The sequence below is a fragment of the Oncorhynchus gorbuscha genome, unplaced genomic scaffold, assembly GCF_021184085.1.
Source record: "Oncorhynchus gorbuscha isolate QuinsamMale2020 ecotype Even-year unplaced genomic scaffold, OgorEven_v1.0 Un_scaffold_765, whole genome shotgun sequence".
Lineage (NCBI taxonomy): Eukaryota > Metazoa > Chordata > Actinopteri > Salmoniformes > Salmonidae > Oncorhynchus > Oncorhynchus gorbuscha.
The window spans coordinates 65,001-80,000 of record NW_025745800.1 but is presented as its reverse complement, the minus strand read 5'-3'; positions in this window follow the sequence as shown (position 1 = coordinate 80,000).

Here is a 15,000-nt window from a genome sequence, read left to right as displayed (position 1 = left end):
CATTTGGCTACCTTAAGAGAGTCACAGTTACTCCCACCTTTTACCCGCACTTCATATATTTATTTTAGGCCTTTAGTCCTGAAGGTCCACAGTTCCACTGTCCTTAAGGGGGGCAGAGCAGTCAGCCTCTGTGGAGGTTAGCTGCTCTGTCCCCCTTTTTTGGCCCATTTCCCCAATCACCAGGCCCAGAGTTGGACTTAGTGCAATTTCAGTGATTTCAAATCACCAGTTGCACGGATGTATATCCTCATCTGCATCCAGCATTTGGCTACCTTAAGAGAGTCATAGTTACTCCCACCTTTTACCCGCACTTCATATTTTTATTTTAGGCCTTTAGTCCTGAAGGTCCACAGTTCCACTGTCCTTAAGGGGGCAGAGCAGGCAGAGCAGTCAGCCTCTGTGGAGGTTAGCTGCTCTGTATTTTTTTTTTTTGGCCCATTTCCCCAATCACCAGGCCCAGAGTTGGACTTAGTGCAATTTCTGATATTTTATTTGTTAGGTTCCTACCTTGAAACACCTTGCGAGGTGACTACTTTAAATGAGGAGATTATTTTTGGGTTAACAGGTGCGCGGCTATTTATTTTTCCGGCCCAGTCAGTTATTTCAAAAACAATATTAACCATACTTCCCGAAGGGCTAGAGGTCCCATATTTCGTGTCATACCCTCTCTCTCAATGGGCAACAAGTAGAGCATGTAAAAAACAAAATGCCCTGGCAGGAACCTATGTTTCCAGTAACATGCACTTTTTTGGCCCAAAATCGGTAATTTTCAGAAAATGATTAAAAATACTTCCCGAGGGGCTAGAGGTCCCATATTTCGTGTCATACCCTCTCTCTCAATGGGGAACAAGTAGAGCATGTAAAAACAAAATGCCCTGGTAGGAACCTATGTTTCCAGCAAGATGCACTTGTGTAGCCCAAACTATAAACACAATTTTCTATTAAAAGTTTCTATACAAAAACGGTTTTCATGACATGAAAATGCCCGTCTATGTATGCCCTTTCGTTTAAAAAAAACCCCATCCAGATTGGACATGTACTTTTTGATTTATTCACGTTTTGGTGTTTTGGGATGTAGCCCAAGATGGCGGCCAACAAAGGTCAAATAAGGCCTTGAGGCCAGATAGAGGCATATAAACTGGTTAGGGCTGTTTGTACTTTATGCCTGTATGTCCCTTCATCCCACGAGAGAGAGTAAAACCTTTAATGCCTCTTTGTTTCATCTCATCCCCTGAAAATGTCATATTTACTGGTTAGGTCAAATGAGGCCTTGCATCATTTTGTGACCTCTGCTGCCCAGATAGAGGCATATAAACTGGTAAGTGGTGTTTGTACTTTATGCCTGTATGTCCCTTCACCCCATGAGAGTAAAACCTTTAATGCCTCTTTGTTTCATCTCATCCCCTGAAAATGTCATATTTACTGGTTAGGTCAAATGAGGCCTTGCATCATTTTGTGACCTCTGCTGCCCAGATAGAGGCATATAAACTGGTAAGTGTGTTTGTACTTTGTCCCTTCACCCCATGAGAGAGAGTTTATCATTTATGCCCTTTGTTTCATCTCATCCCCTGAAAATGTCCCTTCATTTTGTGACCTCTGCTGCCCAGATAGAGGCATATAAACTGGTAAGTGGTGTTTGTACTTTATGCCTGTAGAGAGAGTTTATCATTTATTGCCTCTTTGTTTCATCTCATCCCCTGAAAATGTCATATTTATCCCCTGGTTAGGTCAAATGAGGCCTTGCATCATTTTGTGACCTCTGCTGCCCAGATAGAGGCATATAAACTGGTAAGTGGTGTTTGTACTTTATGCCTGTATGTCCCTTCACCCCATGAGAGAGAGTTTATCATTTATTGCCTCTTTGTTTCATCTCATCCCCTGAAAATGTCATATTTACTGGTTAGGTCAAATGAGGCCTTGCATCATTTTGTGACCTCTGCTGCCCAGATAGAGGCATATAAACTGGTAAGTGGTGTTTCTTTATGCCTGTATGTCCCTTCACCCCATGAGAGAGAGTTTATCATTTATTGCCTCTTTGTTTCATCTCATCCCCTGAAAATGTCATATTTACTGGTTAGGTCAAATGAGGCCTTGCATCATTTTGTGACCTCTGCTGCCCAGATAGAGGCATATAAACTGGTAAGTGGTGTTTGTACTTTATGCCTGTATGTCCCTTCCCCTGTTTATTTTCATCTCATCCCCTAATGGTTGTCCCTTCACCCCATGCCCAGATAGAGGCATATAAACTGGTAAGTGGTGTTTGTTTATGCCATTTATTTTGCCTCTTTGTTTCATCTCATCCCCTGAAAATGTCATATTTACTGGTTAGGTCAAATGAGGCCTTGCATCATTTTGTGACCTCTGCTGCCCAGATAGAGGCATATAAACTGGTAAGTGGTGTTTGTACTTTATGCCTGTATGTCCCTTCACCCCATGAGAGAGAGTTTATCATTTATTGCCTCTTTGTTTCATCTCATCCCCTGAAAATGTCATATTTACTGGTTAGGTCAAATGAGGCCTTGCATCATTTTGTGACCTCTGCTGCCCAGATAGAGGCATATAAACTGGTAAGTGGTGTTTGTACTTTATGCCTGTATGTCCCTTCACCCCATGAGAGAGAGTTTATCATTTATTGCCTCTTTGTTTCATCTCATCCCCTGAAAATGTCATATTTACTGGTTAGGTCAAATGAGAATGGTATTTTAATTTTCGGGTTACCTTCAAACACCTTGCTAGAGGGGTGACTCAAAAAAATTAAACCTTCGAGGTGACTACTTCATGCATGGAACACCGGCAGGTGCATTTAGGACCATATTTTAATTTTCGGGTTCCCAGGTGCACGTTTTCAATCAGGCACACAGAGGTAGATCCTAATCCTCATCCACCGAAATGTCACAAAAGTGTCCATAAAGCACTCAGGGAGGGCCCCCACGGATAGAGGGCCGTGCTAGGGTGTTGCCAGAGTGGGCATTAATATGAGAATGACCGAAAAGTGCATTTAGGAGAGTATTTTTATTTTCGGGTTCCCAGGTGCACGTTTTCAATCACCAGGTACACATGCGCCCACAGGAACAGGGTGTAGAGGGGTGTCCCCGGCATTAATATGAGAACACCCAGGCATTTAGGCATTTTCGGGTTCCCAGGTGCACGTTTTCAATCACCAGGCACACAGAGGTAGATCCTAATCCTCATCCACCGAAATGTCACAAAAGTGTCCATAAAGCACTCAGGGAGGGCCCCCACGGATAGAGGGCCGTGCTAGGGTGTTGCCAGAGTGGGCATTAATATGAGAATGACCGAAAAGTGCATTTAGGAGAGTATTTTAATTTTCGGGTTCCCAGGTGCACGTTTTCAATCACCAGGTACACGGATGTATGAGGGCGCCCACGGCTAGAGGGCCGTAGTAGGGTGCTCCTATAGCGGGCATGCATGTCAGGAACACTGGGTAGTGAAAAAAATTAAACCTTCCATAAATCACTCAGGCCGGCCCCCATAGCGGGCACGGCATGCTCCCATAGCGGGCTCAGGAACACCGGCAGGTGCATTTAGGACCATATTTTAATTTTCGGGTTCCCAGGTGCACGTTTTCAATCACCAGGCACACAGAGGTAGGAAAACACCGGCAGGTGCATTTAGGACCATATTTTAATTTTCGGGTTCCCAGGTGCACGTTTTCAATCACCAGGCACACAGAGGTAGATCCTAATCCTCATCCACCGAAATGTCACAAAAGTGTCCATAAAGCACTCAGGGAGGGCCCCCACGGATAGAGGGCCGTGCTAGGGTGTTGCCAGAGTGGGCATTAATATGAGAATGACCGAAAAGTGCATTTAGGAGAGTATTTTAATTTTCGGGTTCCCAGGTGCACGTTTTCAATCACCATCACCACGGATGTGAGGGCGCCCACGGATGTAGGGTGAGGGCATGCATGTCAGGAACACGGCTAGAGGGCCGTAGTAGGGTGCTCCTATAGCGGGCATGCATGTCAGGAACACTGGGTAGTGAAAAAAAATTAAACCTTCCATAAATCACTCAGGCCGGCCCCCACGGCTAGAGGGCCGTAGTAGGGTGCTCCCATAGCGGGCATGCATGTCAGGAACACCGGCAGGTGCATTTAGGACCATATTTTAATTTTCGGGTTCCCAGGTGCACGTTTTCAATCACCAGGCACACAGAGGTAGATCCTAATCCTCATCCACCGAAATGTCACAAAAGTGTCCATAAAGCACTCAGGGAGGGCCCCCACGGATAGAGGGCCGTGCTAGGGTGTTGCCAGAGTGGGCATTAATATGAGAATGACCGAAAAGTGCATTTAGGAGAGTATTTTAATTTTCGGGTTCCCAGGTGCACGTTTTCAATCACCAGGTACACGGATGTATGAGGGCGCCCACGGCTGAGGGAGGGCCGTAGTAGGGTGCTCCTATAGCGGGCATGCATGTCAGGAACAGGGCCGTAGTAGGGTGCTCCTATAGCGGGCATGCATGTCAGGAACACTGGGTAGTGAAAAAAAATTAAACCTTCCATAAATCACTCAGGCCGGCCCCCACGGCTAGAGGGCCGTAGTAGGGTGCTCCCATAGCGGGCATGCATGTCAGGAACACCGGCAGGTGCATTTAGGACCATATTTTAATTTTCGGGTTCCCAGGTGCACGTTTTCAATCACCAGGCACACAGAGGTAGATCCTAATCCTCACCACCGAAATGTCACAAAAGTGTCCATAAAGCACTCAGGGAGGGCCCCCACGGATAGAGGGCCGTGCTAGGGTGTTGCCAGAGTGGGCATTAATATGAGAATGACCGAAAAGTGCATTTAGGAGAGTATTTTAATTTTCGGGTTCCCAGGTGCACGTTTTCAATCACCAGGTACACGGATGTATGAGGGCGCCCACGGCTAGAGGGCCGTAGTAGGGTGCTCCTATAGCGGGCATGCATGTCAGGAACACTGGGTAGTGAAAAAAATTAAACCTTCCATAAATCACCTTCCATAAATCACATGCAGGTCGGCCCCCACGGCTAGAGGGCCGTAGTAGGGTGCTCCCATAGCGGGCATGCATGTCAGGAACACCGGCAGGTGCATTTAGGACCATATTTTAATTTTCGGGTTCCCAGGTGCACGTTTTCAATCACCAGGCACACAGAGGTAGATCCTAATCCTCATCCACCGAAATGTCACAAAAGTGTCCATAAAGCACTCAGGGAGGGCCCCCACGGATAGAGGGCCGTGCTAGGGTGTTGCCAGAGTGGGCATTAATATGAGAATGACCGAAAAGTGCATTTAGGAGAGTATTTTAATTTTCGGGTTCCCAGGTGCACGCCAGATGTGGGCATTAAGCGGGCATGCATGAGAATGACCGAAAAGTGCATTTAGGAGAGTATTTTAATTTTCGGGTTCCCAGGTGCACGTTTTCAATCACCAGGTACACGGATGTATGAGGGCGCCCACGGCTAGAGGGCCGTAGTAGGGTGCTCCTATAGCGGGCATGCATGTCAGGAACACTGGGTAGTGTCAGGAACAAAAAAATTAAACCTTCCATAAATCACTCAGGCCGGCCCCCACGGCTAGAGGGCCGTAGTAGGGTGCTCCCATAGCGGGCATGCATGTCAGGAACACCGGCAGGTGCATTTAGGACCATATTTTAATTTTCGGGTTCCCAGGTGCACGTTTTCAATCACCAGGCACACAGAGGTAGATCCTAATCCTCATCCACCGAAATGTCACAAAAGTGTCCATAAAGCACTCAGGGAGGGCCCCCACGGATAGAGGGCCGTGCTAGGGTGTTGCCAGAGTGGGCATTAATATGAGATGACCGAAAAGTGCATTTAGGAGAGTATTTTAATTTTCGGGTTCCCAGGTGCACGTTTTCAATCACCAGGTACACGGATGTATGAGGGCGCCCACGGCTAGAGGGCCGTAGTAGGGTGCTCCTATAGCGGGCATGCATGTCAGGAACACTGGGTAGTGAAAAAAATTAAACCTTCCAAAAATTAAACCTTCCATAAATCACTCAGGCCGGCCCCCACGGCTAGAGGGCCGTAGTAGGGTGCTCCCATAGCGGGCATGCATGTCAGGAACACCGGCAGGTGCATTTAGGACCATATTTTAATTTTCGGGTTCCCAGGTGCACGTTTTCAATCACCAGGCACACAGAGGTAGATCCTAATCCTCATCCACCGAAATGTCACAAAAGTGTCCATAAAGCACTCAGGGAGGGCCCCCACGGATAGAGGGCCGTGCTAGGGTGTTGCCAGAGTGGGCATTAATATGAGAATGACCGAAAAGTGCATTTAGGAGAGTATTTTAATTTTCGGGTTCCCAGGTACGTTTTCAATCAGGAACCAGTGGTACACGGATAGCGGGCATGCATCAGGAACACCGGCAGGTGCATTTAGGACCATATTTTAATTTTCGGGTTCCCAGGTGCCGTTTTCAATCACCAGGCTAGAGGGCCGTAGTAGGGTGCTCCTATAGCGGGCATGCATGTCAGGAACACTGGGTAGTGAAAAAAAATTAAACCTTCCATAAATCACTCAGGCCGGCCCCCACGGCTAGAGGGCCGTAGTAGGGTGCTCCCATAGCGGGCATGCATGTCAGGAACACCGGCAGGTGCATTTAGGACCATATTTTAATTTTCGGGTTCCCAGGTGCACGTTTTCAATCACCAGGCACACAGAGGTAGATCCTAATCCTCATCCACCGAAATGTCACAAAAGTGTCCATAAAGCACTCAGGGAGGGCCCCCACGGATAGAGGGCCGTGCTAGGGTGTTGCCAGAGTGGGCATTAATATGAGAATGACCGAAAAGTGCATTTAGGAGAGTATTTTAATTTTCGGGTTCCCAGGTGCACGTTTTCAATCACCAGGTACACGGATGTATGAGGGCGCCCACGGCTAGGGGCCGTAGTAGGGTGCTCCTATAGCGGGCATGCATGTCAGGAACACTGGGTAGTGAAAAAAAATTAAACCTTCCATAAATCACTCAGGCCGGCCCCCACGGCTAGAGGGCCGTAGTAGGGTGCTCCCATAGCGGGCATGCATGTCAGGAACACCGGCAGGTGCATTTAGGACCATATTTTAATTTTCGGGTTCCCAGGTGCACGTTTTCAATCACCAGGCACACAGAGGTAGATCCTAATCCTCATCCACCGAAATGTCACAAAAGTGTCCATAAAGCACTCAGGGAGGGCCCCCCCACGGATAGAGGGCCGTGCTAGGGTGTTGCCAGAGTGGGCATTAATATGAGAATGACCGAAAAGTGCATTTAGGAGAGTATTTTAATTTTCGGGTTCCCAGGTGCACGTTTTCAATCACCAGGTACACGGATGTATGAGGGCGCCCACGGCTAGAGGGCCGTAGTAGGGTGCTCCTATAGCGGGCATGCATGTCAGGAACACTGGGTAGTGAAAAAAAATTAAACCTTCCATAAATCACTCAGGCCGGCCCCCACGGCTAGAGGGCCGTAGTAGGGTGCTCCCATAGCGGGCATGCATGTCAGGAACACCGGCAGGTGCATTTAGGACCATATTTTAATTTTCGGGTTCCCAGGTGCACGTTTTCAATCACCAGGCACACAGAGGTAGATCCTAATCCTCATCCACCGAAATGTCACAAAAGTGTCCATAAAGCACTCAGGGAGGGCCCCCACGGATAGAGGGCCGTGCTAGGGTGTTGCCAGAGTGGGCATTAATATGAGAATGGGTGCATTTGCCAGAGTGGGCATTAATATGAGAATGACCGAAAAGTGCATTTAGGAGAGTATTTTAATTTTCGGGTTCCCAGGTGCACGTTTTCAATCACCAGGTACACGGATGTATGAGGGCGCCCACGGCTAGAGGGCCGTAGTAGGGTGCTCCTATAGCGGGCATGCATGTCAGGAACACTGGGTAGTGAAAAAAAATTAAACCTTCCATAAATCACTCAGGCCGGGCCCCCCCACGGCTAGAGGGGCCGTAGTAGGGTGCTCCCATAGCGGGCATGCATGTCAGGAACACCGGCAGGTGCATTTAGGACCATATTTTAATTTTCGGGTTCCCAGGTGCACGTTTTCAATCACCAGGCACACAGAGGTAGATCCTAATCCTCATCCACCGAAATGTCACAAAAGTGTCCATAAAGCACTCAGGGAGGGCCCCCACGGATAGAGGGCCGTGCTAGGGTGTTGCCAGAGTGGGCATTAATATGAGAATGACCGAAAAGTGCATTTAGGAGAGTATTTTAATTTTCGGGTTCCCAGGTGCACGTTTTCAATCACCAGGTACACGGATGTATGAGGGCGCCCACGGCTAGAGGGCCGTAGTAGGGTGTAGCGGGGGTGCTCCTATAGCGGGCATGCATGTCAGGAACACTGGGTAGTAAAAAAAAATTAAACCTTCCATAAATCACTCAGGCCGGCCCCCACGGCTAGAGGGCCGTAGTAGGGTGCTCCCATAGCGGGCATGCATGTCAGGAACACGGCAGGTGCATTTAGGACCATATTTTAATTTTCGGGTTCCCAGGTGCACGTTTTCAATCACCAGGCACACAGAGGTAGATCCTAATCCTCATCCACCGAAATGTCACAAAAGTGTCCATAAAGCACTGTCACGGAAAAGGGTGTTGCCCATAAATGCAGTGCATTTAGGAGAGTATTTTAAGGGAGGGCCCCCACGGATAGAGGGCCGTGCTAGGGTGTTGCCAGAGTGGGCATTAATATGAGAATGACCGAAAAGTGCATTTAGGAGAGTATTTTAATTTTTTCGGGTTCCCAGGTGCACGTTTTCAATCACCAGGTACACGGATGTATGAGGGCGCCCACGGCTAGAGGGCCGTAGTAGGGTGCTCCTATAGCGGGCATGCATGTCAGGAACACTGGGTAGTGAAAAAAAATTAAACCTTCCATAAATCACTCAGGCCGGCCCCCACGGCTAGAGGGCCGTAGTAGGGTGCTCCCATAGCGGGCATGCATGTCAGGAACACCGGCAGGTGCATTTAGGACCATATTTTAATTTTCGGGTTCCCAGGTGCACGTTTTCAATCACCAGGCACACAGAGGTAGATCCTAATCCTCATCCACCGAAATGTCACAAAAGTGTCCATAAAGCACTCAGGGAGGGCCCCCACGGATAGAGGGCCGTGCTAGAGGTGCATTTTGCCAGGTTCCCAGTGGGCATTAATATGAGAATGACCGAAAAGTGCATTTAGGAGAGTATTTTAATTTTCGGGTTCCCAGGTGCACGTTTTCAATCACCAGGTACACGGATGTATGAGGGCGCCCACGGCTAGAGGGCCGTAGTAGGGTGCTCCTATAGCGGGCATGCATGTCAGGAACACTGGGTAGTGAAAAAAAATTAAACCTTCCATAAATCACTCAGGCCGGCCCCCACGGCTAGAGGGCCGTAGTAGGGTGCTCCCATAGCGGGCATGCATGTCAGGAACACCGGCAGGTGCATTTAGGACCATATTTTAATTTTCGGGTTCCCAGGTGCACGTTTTCAATCACCAGGCACACAGAGGTAGATCCTAATCCTCATCCACCGAAATGTCACAAAAGTGTCCATAAAGCACAGGGAGGGCCCCCACGGATAGAGGGCCGTGCTAGGGTGTTGCCAGAGTGGGCATTAATATGAGAATGACCGAAAAGTGCATTTAGGAGAGTATTTTAATTTTCGGGTTCCCAGGTGCACGTTTTCAATCACCAGGTACACGGATGTGTTGCCAGAGTGGGCATTAATATGAGAATGACCGAAAAGTGCATTTAGGAGAGTATTTTAATTTTCGGGTTCCCAGGTGCACGTTTTCAATCACCAGGTACACGGATGTATGAGGGCGCCCACGGCTAGAGGGCCGTAGTAGGGTGCTCCTATAGCGGGCATGCATGTCAGGAACACTGGGTAGTGAAAAAAAATTAAACCTTCCATAAATCACTCAGGCCGGCCCCCACGGCTAGAGGGCCGTAGTAGGGTGCTCCCATAGCGGGCATGCATGTCAGGAACACCGGCAGGTGCATTTAGGACCATATTTTAATTTTCGGGTTCCCAGGTGCACGTTTTCAATCACCAGGCACACAGAGGTAGATCCTAATCCTCATCCACCGAAATGTCACAAAAGTGTCCATAAAGCACTCAGGGAGGGCCCCCACGGATAGAGGCGCCCACGGCTAGAGGGGTAGTAGGGGTGTTGCCAGAGTGGGCATTAATATGAGAATGACCGAAAAGTGCATTTAGGAGAGTATTTTAATTTTCGGGTTCCCAGGTGCACGTTTTCAATCACCAGGTACACGGATGTATGAGGGCGCCCACGGCTAGAGGGCCGTAGTAGGGTGCTCCTATAGCGGGCATGCATGTCAGGAACACTGGGTAGTGAAAAAAAAAAAAAAATTAAACCTTCCATAAATCACTCAGGCCGGCCCCCACGGCTAGAGGGCCGTAGTAGGGTGCTCCCATAGCGGGCATGCATGTCAGGAACACCGGCAGGTGCATTTAGGACCATATTTTAATTTTCGGGTTCCCAGGTGCACGTTTTCAATCACCAGGCACACAGAGGTAGATCCTAATCCTCATCCACCGAAATGTCACAAAAGTGTCCATAAAGCACTCAGGGAGGGCCCCCACGGATAGAGGGCCGTGCTAGGGTGTTGCCAGAGTGGGCATTAATATGAGAATGACCGAATGCATTTAGGAGAGTATTTTAATTTTCGGGTTCCCAGGTGCACGTTTTCAATCACCAGGTACACGGATGTATGAGGGCGCCCACGGCTAGAGGGCCGTAGTAGGGTGCTCCTATAGCGGGCATGCATGTCAGGAACACTGGGTAGTGAAAAAAAATTAAACCTTCCATAAATCACTCAGGCCGGCCCCCACGGCTAGAGGGCCGTAGTAGGGTGCTCCCAGCGGGCATGCATGTCAGGAACACCGGCAGGTGGGCATGCATGTCAGGAACACCGGCAGGTGCATTTAGGACCATATTTTAATTTTAATCCGGGTTCCCAGGTGCACGTTTTCAATCACCAGGCACACAGAGGTAGATCCTAATCCTCATCCACCGAAATGTCACAAAAGTGTCCATAAAGCACTCAGGGAGGGCCCCCACGGATAGAGGGCCGTGCTAGGGTGTTGCCAGAGTGGGCATTAATATGAGAATGACCGAAAAGTGCATTTAGGAGAGTATTTTAATTTTCGGGTTCCCAGGTGCACGTTTTCAATCACCAGGTACACGGATGAGGGCGCCCACGGCTAGAGGGCCGTAGTAGGGTGCTCCTATAGCGGGCATGCATGTCAGGAACACTGGGTAGTGCTCAGGCCGGCCCCCAGAGGGCCGTAGTAGGGTGCTCCTATAGCGGGCATGCATGTCAGGAACACTGGGTAGAAAAAAAAAAAATTAAACCTTCCATAAATCACTCAGGCCGGCCCCCACGGCTAGAGGGGTAGTAGGGTGTAGTAGGGTGCTCCCATAGCGGGCATGCATGTCAGGAACACCGGCAGGTGCATTTAGGACCATATTTTAATTTTCGGGTTCCCAGGTGCACGTTTTCAATCACCAGGCACACAGAGGTAGATCCTAATCCTCATCCACCGAAATGTCACAAAAGTGTCCATAAAGCACTCAGGGAGGGCCCCCACGGATAGAGGGCCGTGCTAGGGTGTTGCCAGAGTGGGCATTAATATGAGAATGACCGAAAAGTGCATTTAGGAGAGTATTTTAATTTTCGGGTTCCCAGGTGCACGTTTTCAATCACCAGGTACACGGATGTATGAGGGCGCCCACGGCTAGAGGGCCGTAGTGCTCCTATAGCGGGCATGCATGTCAGGAACACTGGGTAGTGGTGCTCCTAAAGCGGGCATGCATGTCAGGAACACTGGGTAGTGAAAAAAATTAAACCTTCCATAAATCACTCAGGCCGGCCCCCACGGCTAGAGGGCCGTAGTAGGGTGCTCCCATAGCGGGCATGCATGTCAGGAACACCGGCAGGTGCATTTAGGACCATATTTTAATTTTCGGGTTCCCAGGTGCACGTTTTCAATCACCAGGCACACAGAGGTAGATCCTAATCCTCATCCACCGAAATGTCACAAAAGTGTCCATAAAGCACTCAGGGAGGGCCCCCACGGATAGAGGGCCGTGCTAGGGTGTTGCCAGAGTGGGCATTAATATGAGAATGACCGAAAAGTGCATTTAGGAGAGTATTTTAATTTTCGGGTTCCCAGGTGCACGTTTTTCAATCACCAGGTACACGGATGTATGAGGGCGCCCACGGCTAGAGGGCCGTAGTAGGGTGCTCCTATAGCGGGCATGCATGTCAGGAACACTGGGTAGTGAAAATTAAACCTTCCATAAATCACTCAGGCCGGCCCCCACGGCTAGAGGGCCGTAGTAGGGTGCTCCCATAGCGGGCATGCATGTCAGGAACACCGGCAGGTGCATTTAGGACCATATTTTAATTTTCGGGTTCCCAGGTGCACGTTTTCAATCACCAGGCACACAGAGGTAGATCCTAATCCTCATCCACCGAAATGTCACAAAAGTGTCCATAAAGCACTCAGGGAGGGCCCCCACGGATAGAGGGCCGTGCTAGGGTGTTGCCAGAGTGGGCATTAATATGAGAATGACCGAAAAGTGCATTTAGGAGAGTATTTTAATTTTCGGGTTCCCAGGTGCACGTTTTCAATCACCAGGTACACGGTGTTGCCAGAGTGGGCATTAATATGAGAATGACCGAAAAGTGCATTTAGGAGAGTATTTTAATTTTCGGGTTCCCAGGTGCACGTTTTCAATCACCAGGTACACGGATGTATGAGGGCGCCCACGGCTAAGGGCCGTAGTAGGGTGCTCCTATAGCGGGCATGCATGTCAGGAACACTGGGTAGTGAAAAAAAATTAAACCTTCCATAAATCACTCAGGCCGGCCCCCACGGCGTAGGGTGCTCCCATAGCGGGCATGCATGTCAGGAACACCGGCAGGTGCATTTAGGACCATATTTTAATTTTCGGGTTCCCAGGTGCACGTTTTCAATAGGACCATCATTTTAATTTTCGGGTTCCCAGGTGCACGTTTTCAATCACCAGGCACACAGAGGTAGATCCTAATCCTCATCCACCGAAATGTCACAAAAGTGTCCATAAAGCACTCAGGGAGGGCCCCCACGGATAGAGGGCCGTGCTAGGGTGTTGCCAGAGTGGGCATTAATATGAGAATGACCGAAAAGTGCATTTAGGAGAGTATTTTAATTTTCGGGTTCCCAGGTGCACGTTTTCAATCACCAGGTACACGGATGTATGAGGGCGCCCACGGCTAGAGGGCCGTAGTAGGGTGCTCCTATAGCGGGCATGCATGTCAGGAACACTGGGTAGTGAAAAAAAATTAAACCTTCCATAAATCACTCAGGCCGGCCCCCACGGCTAGAGGGCCGTAGTAGGGTGCTCCCATAGCGGGCATGCATGTCAGGAACACCGGCAGGTGCATTTAGGACCATATTTTAATTTTCGGGTTCCCAGGTGCACGTTTTCAATCACCAGGCACACAGAGGTAGATCCTAATCCTCATCCACCGAAATGTCACAAAAGTGTCCATAAAGCACTCAGGGAGGGCCCCCACGGATAGAGGGCCGTGCTAGGGTGTTGCCAGAGTGGGCATTAATATGAGAATGACCGAAAAGTGCATTTAGGAGAGTATTTTAATTTTCGGGTTCCCAGGTGCACGTTTTCAATCACCAGGTACACGGATGTATGAGGGCGCCCACGGCTAGAGGGCCGTAGTAGGGTGCTCCTATAGCGGGCATGCATGTCAGGAACACTGGGTAAAAAAAAAAATTAAACCTTCCATAAATCACTCAGGCCGGCCCCCACGGCTAGAGGGCCGTAGTAGGGTGCTCCCATAGCGGGCATGCATGTCAGGAACACCGGCAGGTGCATTTAGGACCATATTTTAATTTTCGGGTTCCCAGGTGCACGTTTTCAATCACCAGGCACACAGAAATGTCACAGTGTCCACAGATGTAGATCCTAATCCTCATCCACCGAAAACAAAAGTGTCCATAAAGCACTCAGGGAGGGCCCCCACGGATAGAGGGCCGTGCAGGGTGTTGCCAGAGTGGGCATTAATATGAGAGAGTGGTAGATCCTAATCCTCATCCACCGAAATGTCATCAAAAGTGTCCATAAAGCACTCAGGGAGGGCCCCCACGGATAGAGGGCCGTGCTAGGGTGTTGCCAGAGTGGGCATTAATATGAGAATGACCGAAAAGTGCATTTAGGAGAGTATTTTAATTTTCGGGTTCCCAGGTGCACGTTTTCAATCACCAGGTACACGGATGTATGAGGGCGCCCACGGCTAGAGGGCCGTAGTAGGGTGCTCCTATAGCGGGCATGCATGTCAGGAACACTGGGTAGTGAAAAAAAATTAAACCTTCCATAAATCACTCAGGCCGGCCCCCACGGCTAGAGGGCCGTAGTAGGGTGCTCCCATAGCGGGCATGCATGTCAGGAACACCGGCAGGTGCATTTAGGACCATATTTTAATTTTCGGGTTCCCAGGTGCACGTTTTCAATCACCAGGCACACAGAGGTAGATCCTAATCCTCATCCACCGAAATGTCACAAAAGTGTCCATAAAGCACTCAGGGAGGGCCCCCACGGATAGAGGGCCGTGCTAGGGTGTTGCCAGAGTGGGCATTAATATGAGAATGACCGAAAAGTGCATTTAGGAGAGTATTTTAATTTTCGGGTTCCCAGGTGCACGTTTTCAATCACCAGGTCACGGAATCACCAGGTACACGGATGTATGAGGGCGCCCACGGCTAGAGGGCCGTAGTAGGGTGCTCCTATAGCGGGCATGCATGTCAGGAACACTGGGTAGTGAAAAAAATTAAACCTTCCATAAATCACTCAGGCCGGCCCCCACGGCTAGAGGGCCGTAGTAGGGTGCTCCCATAGCGGGCATGCATGTCAGGAACACCGGCAGGTGCATTTAGGACCATATTTTAATTTTCGGGTTCCCAGGTGCACGTTTTCAATCACCAGGCACACAG